Genomic DNA, 12,606 nt, shown 5'->3' with positions numbered 1-12,606 from the left:
GCCACCCTACCCCATAGCCCAGACATGTGAAGAATATGAGAGATTGTTGTCACATGCATAGTGTTACCAGTACTTGTCAGATATTCCTGCAGCTCCTTTAATGTTGCCGTAGGTCTCTTGGCAGCCTCCCTGTTAAGTTGCTGTCTTGTCCTTTTATAAATTTTGTAGCGACATCCTGTTCTTGGTGATGTGACTATGGTGCTCCATTTTCACCACTTGTTAATGATGGGCTTCACGGTGTTCCATGGTATGTCTTTTTTGTACCTCTCTCCTGATCAATTCTTTTCAATAGTGAGACCTTGATTTGTGAGCTCTTTGCGGACCATGGCTTCAGCAGTCAGATGAAACCAAGAAGATGTGAAGAAAATCCTACAAAAACAGTTAGTCTTTATTTGGGGTTAATCAGAATAATTTAATTGTTGACAGATGTATAGTAATTACTTTTGTACATGACATTGAATGTGATTGGTTCATTCTGAACACAGCCACATACCCAATTATAAAAGGGTGTGCACACTTAAGCAACCATTTTTTTGTAACTTATTTATTTTTTCCTATTTTTCCGTAAAATGTTTCTGATTGTTTTGCACTGAGATTTTATATGCTGTAATTTCACAGTGAGGGTGGGAAAAGATCTGGCATTTATCCTGGCTAAAAAATTTTTTTAGCACAAAAACATGCCATTTTTAAAAGGGGTATGTACACTTTTTATATCCACTGTGTGTGTATTATATTATATTATATTATATTATATTATATTATATTATTTATTATTTAGATTTATAAATGAGAATCATTGTGTGTACATAATGTGTGTGCCTTATCACCACCTCCTTTCAAGCCAGCGTATTTCCACTCAGCTGGGCAGATCTACCAATCCAAATGGCCATGTCTAAGACAGTTCTTTATCCTCTATGCTTCTACAATATTCAGCAGCCACTGTGTTCTCTTTCATATGTCGAATAAAACAAAGCCCTGTCTCATACTGTCCCATTCCTGAATCCAGTATATCTGCTGCCTCTGCTCTGACAAGCCCAACAGTATCCCTCTCTCCTCCATATGATGCCAGCAGGAGCTTAATGTATGTAATCATGTTTTCAAAACCACAGCAGATGAGCAGAGTCAAAGTGCGCTGGCTTCAGGATGTGCATGTCAGCAATTTTGGTTACTTTTACTGCTGAGGGAGAGTTCTGTGACCCTGTACCATAGCCAGAGCCACTGCTCTTCATGCATTGATAATGCCATGTAATCATTATGTCCACTGATTTGTGGCGAAATTAATCAATTCTGAGAGTAGGGAGGATAGGGTTGTAAGTGCTTCAGCATCCCAAATCCTTTTGTGCATATTCTGTCTTTGTTGCCTCGTTCATTCATCCTTTGCAACACACATTCTCAGCATAAAACCAGGTACACTTCCATTTTATTTTTGGTTAATCCAGGCTTTCCTAAGATCGAAATTAAAGGGTGGCCAAGGACAAATGTCATCATCATTAGAAAGCCTTCCTGTCTGGCGCTCATCAACACTCTTAGAAGATGGAAAAATAGATATACTTCACTTAAACTCATCATCCACCAAATTTATCAGTCTGGCCTGTAAGCTATGCTTTAAAGTTCACACAACAGCATTTTATACAGCCATTTATTAATGTGCTCCTGTATTACTAAACCACTAGTTGCCTGCATACCTTTCAATGATCCAAAATGATTTAATATAGCAGATTTTAAAATGCTTTAGTTGATTGTAAGATCTAAGTGTGGTAGTTGTGATAGCTCGGTCAATTGGATGTACGCAGAGGAGGACTGCTATCAGGAAGGTCAGGAATTTTCTTAATGGGTGACTTCATTTTCCTCTGCATTGGTTCACTTTCAACCAATATTCAAACCAGCCAACAACCAAGTCAGAGTCAATGAGTCAATTCTGATGTTTGATGTGAACATTAACGGAAGCTGTTGAGCTGTATCTGCATGATTTTGTGCACTGCACAGCAGCCACATGATTGGATAATTGCTTGAATGAGCAGGGATACAAGTGTTCCTATTAAAGTGGCTGGTAAAGCTAAAAGCTAAAAGCCATATAAATACAGTGCCCTCCACTAATATTGGCACTTTTGGTAAATATGAGCAAAGAAGGCTGTGAAGAATTGTCTTTATAGATTAACCTTTTGATCTTTTGTTTAAAAAAAAAAAATCACAAAAATGCTCTGCTCTCATGGACATCAAACAATAGCAAACACAACACAGGCTTATCAACAACAAAAAAAATCTTTGTTGAATATAGGTGTGCAACAATTACTGGCACCCCTAAAATTCATATGAGAAAATATATTTAAAGTATATTCCCACTGATATTTAAAATTTTTTACTACACCTGGGTGACCAGGAACAGGAAATAGCTCAACCATGACTTCCTGTTTCAGGAAGTATAAATATGAGGTAACACATAGGCCAAATTCCAAATTAGTTATTCATAACAATGAGTAAGACCAAGGAATATAGCTGTGATGTGCGGCAAAAGGTTGTGGAGCATCACAAAATAGGAAGCGGCTATAAGAAAATAGCACAAGCATTGAAAATGCCCATTTCCACCATCAGGGCAATAATTAAGACGTTCCAGTCAACTGGAAATGTTATGATTCAACTTGGAAGAGGTTAAAAATTTAATAGGTTGATGACAGCTAATTAGCATCATGTTAACAGTATTCCAAAATCATCACACACTTGATTTTTTTTCCCCTCAATCAATGATTTTAAGGCTATATTGTAAACCTGAAATACTTTTAGTTAAATTCTTTTTATCTTTAGTATGGAGTTTAAATTGGTAATTCAGCTATGGGCTCAGGTTCTGCATCAGTCAAATCAGCCCATTAATAGCCCATAAATAGAATCATTTGTCATTTGGTTTTACTAATTTGGTTGAATTGGACTTTCTAATTTTTGTATAGTCATCAAGGATCAATACCTTTATAAAGCTCTCTCTCTCTCATTCTCTCTCTTCACCATCACTGCTAATTTCTTTTCTCCCATCACTGTTAACAGCTTTTTTTAAGAAAAAAAAAAAAACGGTAATACTTTCTATGAAGCCCATGCTTATAATGAATTATAGCCCAAATTATAATTATTTATAAGCAAGTATTACTGCTCTATAAACACATTTATAACAACACATAAAGACCTATATTTCATTATTATAACAGTTATAGCTACATTTATATTATTGTTATAATTACTTATAAGTGATACACTTGCTTTTGCAATGCCCATGCTCATAATGCATTATACACCAATTTATAAGTATTAATTTGTCAGTCTTGTGGTTCCATTACTAACCTTAATAAATACATCATTGGTGGCTTTAAGTAAAGTGAAAGCATAGAATGCAGTTTCCATAACGTAAAGGATAAGAAATTGTCATATCACAGTACACCAGCAACTCCATTTCCCAGAAGGTTCCACAAACTACAAACATGGCTGACAAAGGTTACAACTCCCAAACACACACAGAAACATGTTCACCATCGCCTGAATTCTAATTCACCACCCACACCACTCCTTTATAGAGACTGTTCACACACATGTTCATTCGCAAATGTCTTTGTGAGGTATACGCTCAGTTGACTAGCTCCATGTCTATACCAAGCCTTGATATCGTGTTTGTTGTTCTGGTTTTGACTTTGCTCTCATTTAAAGACATCGGCTCTCTGCCTAACCTTGTTTTGACTGTTTGCCTGATCACCTGACCTCTGCCTGCCTGTTTAAGTTTGTGGATTTTGCATTACCCTTTGTAGTTTTTGTTTTAAAAACTATGTAACCTGCACAAGCTTCTGTCTTCGCCTCCTTTACATGACAGAAATCTTAAAGATGTGCTTATTATGCATTACAAATGCCTTTAAAATTGTTTATTTGTGAATGTAACTACTGAGCAATATTGGCTTTAATAAAGTAATGAAAAAACAGAAATCATATTAATGCCAACAGTTGCAAAAAAATTTTTTAAAAATGTTACATACCATCAAAACGTTGTAACATAAATTGGGCTCTAACCCCAGCTTCCTGGCTGGGGTATGCGAAGAAAGCAATTTCACTGTGCTCTATGTGACCAATAAAGACAAAGACAATAAAATCAAATGTCAGAATATGCATTTCCATGCATATGGCTGAAGAGCTAGAGCTTTTAACAAGTCAAACTTTCTATTCAAACAAATACTTGACAAACAAATTCCTGGCATCAAGAAATACCTGATATGAACAAGTTCATTAACAAGAAGTGGCTGACACATTGTGTCTCAGAAGGTACTGGCTATTAGCAAAAGTTCTCCATCAATTTTCATCTAGGAGATTGTCTCTTTAATGGCACTGCTGATTGCAGCACAACGTCTATCAGTAAATGAGGAGAGCTTCTCCACACGCTCATTCCATGGAGTGAATGTGTCAAAGCAGCTAATTTCAGTTCATTAATATGATTTGTTGCATTAATATGTTTTTTCATTATCTTATTAAAACCATTATTGTTCAGTAGTAACATTTACAAATAAACAATTTTAAGCCTTTTTTTATCAGTACACCGCCGGTGGAATGAAAATCGACTTATCGGACATTATCAATCAGTATAAACAAATGAATTATTTCATAGCTGCAAGTCTGTTATAAGATTCGCTTTCTGTGTGTACAGTGTCATGGCGGGCGTTCACACTATAGGATAAGCATGCGTATTTTTGTCAGCTGCCGCTGCGAATATGGTCGGGAACAGGATATGACATCATCTGTGAAAACCAGGCAGACTTTCAGTGTTGCAAAGTACAGGATAGCTCAATACCGCTAAAATTAGTACTTCCACTTTTTTTTATTTCTTTTTTTTTAATAAAAAGGTTATGCAGTGACGTCATGATCATCTATTGGCCACACATCTTCACATGATACGATTTTCGGACGCATTTGAATTGAAGTCAATGGAGCGCTAAAGCCTAGTGTGACTGCCCCATGACTCTGGCGAGGAATTGGAGTTTTTTTTAGCAAGACAGCATAGATTGAACTGAGGCGCATTCCAGCATGGAGTGGACATGGTCCTTGAAAAGTTCGTAAATTATTTTTATTAATAATATTTTATTAATATTAGGGTTTTTTTTTTTCATCTGGCATGGCAGTAATTGTTTTTACATGTAGCATGGCACTGCATTTTTTCAAATAATAATCAACAGCAAATGCACCAGCATGGGTTCTTTGATAGCTAAATAGAAATCTAGAATTATTATTATTATTTTATAAATATAAAAGCCAAGTTAGCATTTACTATGGGTGATTCTGGGTACTTATTGTACTTTGTATTCATGATCATTTATTATTAGAGAGAAGAAGAAAATGTTCCTGATCATCCTCACACTTCTTCTGAGGCCTTCTCCCCTACCACCCACATGGAGGTTTCCACTGCAAAACTGACAGCTCCATCTACCCCCCAGAGAAGTCAGAGAAGAGGGATCACTTGAGTGTCACTCATTTGAGCCATTTGGAGAGCCAGTGCTCCTGCACCCACAACACAACCTGAACAGGACAGGTTGGACAATATTAACGAGGATGATGTGCCTCCTGTAAAACATCACTTTTCTCCTGCCCACACTCCTGGGGTACAGCTTAGTAGCCACCAGCAGCACACTTCTCTAGAGCTATTCTAGTTTTTGCTTTTTTCTAGTCTCTGCAACAACCCAAACTTGTATGCTGAGTAAATGCAGAAGGGTATCTAGATACCATGGAGTCCTGTAACTAGCCTGAAGATATGCAAATTTCTGGGCCTAGTTATTTACTGTGACATAATAAATCCATCAAGAGTGTGAGATTTGTGGAGAAAGAATAAGCTACATATTTTTCCATTCCCAACCTCCTGGCATTCCACATATTTCAGGCAATATTCTGGATCCTGTACAAGCAACATTAAAGATGATGAGCAGAATGCCTGGCTAAAAGGCACCACTGGCTATGATCGGCTCTTTTATGTGAAGCCCACCAGGAAGCAGCTCTTATTGCCATGCAGCATATACTACCAGCCTCACCATAACCTGGCCATCAATGAAAGAATGGTAGCCACAAGGTCTAGAATTGTGGATTTTGGGAGTGGTGAAGCCATAAGTTCAGAATGTCTGAGCCAGTGCAGGCTGCAGCTGTCGGTGATGTGTCACAGGTGGCAGAGAAGAGGTCATGCTATCCAGTGACAATTGTAAACACCTCAACCTTTGCCAGGAGAGACAAAGCCTCAGCTGGGAGAAAACACCATTACTGCCTTCAAAGGAAGAAGTACAGCAAGACTATTTACAAATGCAGATCTTGTGATGTGTTCCTGTGTACTATAGTGGACCATCTTTGTTTCACTGAGTGGGGATGATGTCAAGGACAGCCAAGCTCAATGATGAGCACTAGACTCTGACACTTTTTTTTTTTTTATTCAGGTTTTTTGCACTTTTGTTCATGTTTTGCATATACTAGTTTACATTTTGCTCGTTCATATTTGTTGTAAATAGTTATTTTTGCCTTTTAAAATCAAATCCCATGTCCATGTCATAGAAGGTGGAAACAGCACCTTCTGCATGCCTGTATTACATATGTGACAATGCTAACAGGCCTCTGGTGCTGATTTCTGTAAAGGCTAAATGAGATGAGTAAGTTTCAAACTTTTTATTTGTGAAATTGCACATTTTGTAGCTAAGAGTTTCATGCTATTCCCATTTGTTATTTCATTTTGTGCCATTTAGATATTTTTTGTGTATTTTGTTGGTGTTTTGTGCCATCTGGACATGCTCTGTTTGTGTAATAAGCATCTTCATGATTTCTTAACATTTGCATTATGGAAACTGCATCCTATGCTTTCACTTTACTTAAAGCCAACAATTATGCATTTACTTATATTTGTATTATAACTCACAATAACTATTTATAAGGCAGCACAACACAACTATCAACAACAATATAAAATAATTAACTTACTGGACCTAGAAATAAATCTGCATTACTAAAAAATCATTATAACTATAATATAATAACATTATAAAAATGCAGGCTTCATTTTTATGAATACATTGATGGAACCATAAGACTAACTAATTAATACTTATAAATCGGTGTATAATGCATTATGAGCATGGGCATTTAAAAAGCTAGTTTATCACTTATAAGAAATTATAACAATAATATAAATGTAGCTATAACTGTTATTATAATGAAGTATAGGTCTTTATGTGTCATTATACATGTGTTTATTGAGCAGTAATACTTGTTTATAAATCATTATAAATGGAGCTACAATTCATTATAATCATGGGCTTCATAGAAAGTGTTACCAAAATAACATTTCAAATCTGCAATTTGGCTGGCATTCAGTTTGTCCTGGGGAAAAATTGGAAGGGGTCTTATATTGATTTAAAGTGCTCATTGATGAGATAAAGGCTCACTGACAATGCCAGATCACTCATGTCTCGTCTCCACTTTAGTCAGCACTCCCCCTATGCCTGATGCATGCACTTGCTTTTTTATACCATTCTCTAGCTTTTATGCCTGCCTAGAGTAAGTGGAGTAAACTGTAACGAATGTCAGTATGTCAGTTGTGGGATGTTAATAAATTAGCCACACATGCATTTTTGCTAATTAATGGCTTCAGTGGCAAATCCAACTCTCTTTAATGCATTTCATTTAGTGTTGCTTACATGGCAGGTTCTTATATGCTTATCCCTGCATGGGATTTATTACTTCCTCACCCTGATTAATGGAAGTGGGCGCAATTGCACTTTTCTAGTGGCCAGTGGATTCATCAGCTGGCATATGCAACATGCCGCACACCACCTGCAAACATCACTACAAATGGCCATCCAAGAGAAACTCCCTATGAGATGGTTCAGAGTCTTATCAGGACCTAAATATCCAATTACTGGATTATCCTAAGCTCCTTGGAACCAACAACTAGGTTATCTTTTCCTTCATTTCAGTGTCCTGCATCACTCAATATAATCTATGCTTAACAATAGAAAAATATGGGTAGGACAGTGCAACGTTTGATCAAAGGCATGACTCCGAGTGTTGTATTGTGACTGCTCCAAGGGGAAATACCAGAGAGGAGTCCTTGAGAAGGGTGGGTGGGCACAGCTCTCCCCACTGTCCATGTCCCTCTGATGCATTACTGATGTCAATGGCTCAGGCAACGCCTCTGCAGCCAATGCTGTTCATATCCCACACTATGCTTTGCTACTGCAGGACTCATCATTCCTCTTACCAATATATGAAAATCTGGCCAATTGGTCCCAGGGATTAGTGGATGGGGGAAGAGAGGACTATTCTTTTAACCCCAGAAATGAATAGTGATGGGCACTAGTGTATACTCGGGGATGCTATAGCGAATGTTTCACCTTGAATCATGCCTGGGTGGATTGAGGTTTGATTACAGCCTGAATCCACCCGTGTCCCTTGTATACTACAAAAGCTTTTATTAGAGCATTTTTAGCACTTTGCTCACCAAAGTGTACATTCATTCATGGAATGAATGGAATGTACACACAGGTATACATTCGTTCATGGAATTACATACTCCGTCTGCTGGACTACACTCTCCATTCACAAACAGTGCCCAACCACACCTCCACCACCACACTATACATACTAAATCTAACTAGTTAAACACAAATGTAATAACACACTAATCAGTGTGAAAGTTGTGGAAGGTGTCATGACAAGTGTCATCTGTTTAGTGTTCAAAATATTAATATCTGTATTTTTATTGGGATTTATACCTGAAGTGGGCATGACTTAAACTGAAAGGATTCATTTATTCATTTACAAGTATTACTAAAAATGAAAAGCACTATGCTGAAATACTGGGGAAAAAAAAATCCCTGCACAGCATTTTTTATGAATTCGGACTCTGGCAGTTCCTCAACCTCAGATCACTCAAGAGATGTGCTCAGGGCTGTTTTTTTTTTATTCTGCTTGCAAATTTTTTTTTGCTCTATTTCTCAAAATATATGCAAGCTAGTAGACTAATTTAAACCACCGCAACACTGACTAGGCAGTTGCTAAGTACCAGCACACATTTGTGTTAATGAACTTGTTCTTTATTTGAGCTTTATATCTGACAGTTCAGATATAAAGTTCACACAAATTCAGCTGCTTGCATTGAAGAAATCAAACAAAAGCAATTGAAATAGTTAAACACAACGAATGCTTCAAGTGGTTTCCCCAAATTAAATTGAAAATGCAACTTATCCCCTAGCTTATCCCCTTATCTCCCCTTCACTTATCCCCTTCTCCTGTCTCAAAATTATTCAACCCCCTGAATAGAATCCCTCACAACAAGAAATATGCAAAACAGGTGTTGTCTCAAGCACATCTGATGCAACTAATCAAGGGCTTCATTAGTTGCACCAGGTGTGCTTGAGCACGAACACATGAAATACCTGAACTGGCTAGGGGATGGTTGAGTGTACACTACCTGGATGGGCAGAAAAAGGAAGCTATCAACAGACACATTCAGATTTCTGAGAAGACAGGTTGTAAAAAACTGCAAAAGACCTGCCAGAGTGACTGCAAAAGACCTGGAACAAGACTTGTTGGCAACAGGCACTGAGGTTTCAGTGAGCACAGTAAGGCACGTACTAAACATGGAAGGTTTCCATGCCAGAACTCCAAGACAGGACCAAGAAAGCACCAAGAAAAGTTGTTCAAAATCATATAAATAAGCCACAGATGTTTTGGGATTCTGTTCTGTGGAGCAACGAAACAAAGCTGTAACTTTTCAGCATGATGGATTTGTGGTATGTCTGGAGAAAGAAAAATGAAGAAAGAACATTCTGTTCACAGTCAATCATGGTGGTGGCTCGGTGATGCTCTGGGGCTGCTTTGCATCCTCTGGCACTGGAAACCTGCACCGTGTGGAAGGCAAGATGGATTCATTGAAGTCTCAGAAAATCCTAGGAGAAAACGTCATGCCATCTGTGAGGAAGCTGAAGCACGGGCGTCCTTCCAACAGGACAATGATCCCAAGCATACCTCAAATTACAACAAGGCTTGGTTGCAGAAGAAGTCCTGGAAGATTCTACAGGGCCATCATGGTCACCTGACTGGAACCCCATGGAAAATCTCTGGTGGGATTTGAAGATAGCAGTTGCAGCACGCAAACCCAAGCATATTACTGATCTGGAGGCCTTTGCTCATGAGGAATGGGCTAAGATTCCTCAGGAACGCTGCCAGAAGCTGGTGTCTGGCTATGCATCTCATTTGCAGCAGGTCATAACAGCAAAAGAGTGTTCTACTAAGTACTAAAGATGCTTGCCATGAAGGGTTCGAATAATTTTGAGACTGGAGAAGTCATTATAAGTTGCATTTTCAGTTGAATTTGGGTAAACTACTTGAAGCATTCATTGTGTTGAACTATTTCAATTGCTTTTATTTGAACTTGTTCATTGGAAACAGCTGAAAGTCTGTAAATTTTGACAATAAACCTGATTTGCAATGGGGGTTGAATAATTTTGATTGCAACTGTATTCATCATACATTCTCTACAGATTTACTGACAGGGTGTATGTGGCAGAATAACATGGAACAGTGGTTGCATGTATAATAGTAAATGGAAATTAATGGACAGTTAATTGACCTTAAGTTGTGAGTGGGGAAATGAAAAAATGTTTATGGACAAGAAAGAGCTGATATAGTCATAGAATATTTACTCTGTTTTCCCCAGCAGTACATTATTCTATCGAGCTTAATGGACTTTTGGCAGTGAGAACTATTGTCACAATGTGGATGGTTATATTACAAGTAGATACATAGACATGCTGTGCAAATCTTTTCAGAGTTTGTTCATTATATTATAGACAAGGCCCCCCACACTGTGTAGTTGCAAGAGTGTCCTGTATTCTGAAACTTATCAGGTGTGTTTTGCATTGTGTTTTGCATGAAGAATTAAATCCTATATAGTTCTGAGATTAGTTGTAGCCTTGAGCCTGCTTAGAAAAACACATAAAATACATATTTATGTACAAAGCCTGTAAATGCGACCATGCGAACATGAATGAAACAAAGAAAAAAGAGTGAGTAAAGGGCAACATTACATAACATAGGCTGTTGGTTGTACCTCTGTGGCCTGTGCCAGACTGTTCATTTAAAAGTGCATGCATGCAGCCAACACTAAACTGATTTCTCTTTCTCCCTCATGCTCTTGCACTCTCTCTCTCTCTCTCTCTCTCTCTCTCTCTCTCTATCTCTCTCTCTCTCTCCTCCATCTGCCACCTCTCCACCCCATTCACTGAGGGTCAATGATTAAAGCTTCTGCTGAATCTGCTAAATGCTGCCAAGAAAGAGAAAATACAGAGAGGGAGTGAGAGAAACCCAGAGACCCAGCCGCCCACTGACATCCATAAACCAAACACAGAGTGTCAGGCGTTGCATAACTTTTCCCTGTTCCATGTTGCATTTCAAGGTCACCTTTAAAGCGATGAAAGAAGGCCCTTGAGTCGTGTCTGGGGACATACCTGCCCGTGAAACAGAGCTGGCCTGACTGCTCCTGAAGTTCTCTAGCTGAGAAAGAGACTAAATCTAGATTGTGGTCCCAGTGAGGCCTCTCTGGTCTACATATGCAAGTGGCCTACTGCAGTATCATGTAGAACAAATGCCAGAAGAATTAGATCAACATGAAAGGAAAGGTCATCTGAGTGCTTGAAAATGCAGGGACAGATAAAGGTCAGTTAGCAGCTCGGTTTTGCTAGCATCACTGGTATTAGCAACAGAAAGTGAATCTGCTGAGGTAGTGACATGGAACCAAATTCAAGCAACATACACATTATAGCCGCATTTCAACTGCAGGAACTTTCCCCAGGAACTAGTGATTTTTGGAGGTACTCAGTGTGTTTCCATCGCGGGGACCAGGGTCTATATTAAGTTCCAGGTAAAATATTTCCCCCTCATTAAGTCCCTGCTTGGGAGCTGGTACTTTTTTAAAGTCCAGGAACTTTGGGGGTGGGACTTGGGCATTGAACATGCTGATTGTTTGGGTGCATGCAGCATTTTATATCAACCACCATTTTTTAAAGTCTGTTGTGGTGTGTACACATGCTACTCTTCCCATGCCAGCTAAAGCTAACCCATGCTACATCACTCATAGCTAATAGCTATCTGGCTTGAATTTAAACAATGCTTTTACCGTTTTAATCAAATAGCTTAATTTTTAAAACTCGTATTGTCAATATCAACTTAAGAAACCACATAAGCAGGCCACAGGAGTTCATCTAAACATTAACCCAAAAAAGAAAAGATGTGAGCCATTTCAGCTCTGCTCACCACATTGTGCCCTCACTATACTGGCAAAAACTCAGGCTGCATCCCAAATAAACTCCTACTAATCATAAAGTGCACTACCTAGGCTGCGAGAAGAATTACTGTCGACATAACATAGGGCCCCCCATAGGGAACAAAGCATCATTTGAGATTCAGCCCCAGCCGCTATGGCGCTGATCTGACAAAAGCAAGAAATAAGCCTCAGTGCAAACAGTTGTTTGTTATGATTTGAATCAACACAATTGAGTTTCTTAAAAAATATGACTGATGAACCGACGATGAGGTTCAGGCCTTATTAAGTATTTA

The sequence above is a fragment of the Ictalurus furcatus genome, chromosome 15 (assembly GCF_023375685.1).
Source record: "Ictalurus furcatus strain D&B chromosome 15, Billie_1.0, whole genome shotgun sequence".
Taxonomy (NCBI): Eukaryota; Metazoa; Chordata; class Actinopteri; order Siluriformes; family Ictaluridae; genus Ictalurus; species Ictalurus furcatus.
Note: the sequence above shows the minus strand (reverse complement) of the source record.